Raw genomic sequence first — 862 nt, 5'->3', positions numbered from 1 at the left:
CCAAAACGTGAAAAACGTGCTAAAACGTAAAAAACGTGCTAAAACGTAAAAAACGTGTGAAAACGTATTAAACGTGACATAAATGTAATAAACTTGTTTAATGTGTAAAAAATGTGTTAAACATGTCAAAAACATAAAAAACGTGTTAAACTTACTCAACTAAAAAAAATATCGGTTCAATATTTAACATACTAAATTCCAAAAACTAATATTATCGATTGAAAACTTTAATCGTGTTTTAAAAAATAAAAAAAATAAATTATTTTGTTGAAAAAATATTTTAAAAAATTTGAAATTATAATTCTGACCTAAAAATATTGGAATTGAGAAATATAAAATTACATTATATATTGTATACTAAACATAAGAATTAGAATTGGATCAATTCCAATACCAATTCCAGGCCATATGAATTGTTTTTATTATTATTATTGTAAGGATTGATAATTTAAAAAATATCAATTAAATAAATTATAAATGGGTAACTATATATATTACCTAAAAAAATAATGAGCGATTTTATAAATAATGTTAGAATAACTATGAAACTAAAATATTTGTATGATCATCTAATTAATCATTATCTTTATCTTTGAAAATAAAAAGGAAATAAAAATTGGGATAAATAACAAATTTAGGAGTGTAGTTATAGAGTTTTATTAAATTTAGAACTATTCTAATTTTGTGTGGTTTATTTAGTTATATTCAGGACTCTTACTAACTCTATTAACTTATTTAACGGATATGACACATGTTTTTGATTTATTATATTTTTTAACATCAAACAAACAAAACTTAAATTTATTATTTATTATTTATTATTATTAATCAAACAACAACCTAGTCCGGCTTTCCCATCACT

This window comes from Impatiens glandulifera, chromosome 6 (assembly GCF_907164915.1).
Source record: "Impatiens glandulifera chromosome 6, dImpGla2.1, whole genome shotgun sequence".
In the NCBI taxonomy this organism is placed as follows: Eukaryota; Viridiplantae; Streptophyta; class Magnoliopsida; order Ericales; family Balsaminaceae; genus Impatiens; species Impatiens glandulifera.
This window is presented reverse-complemented; position numbering follows the sequence as displayed.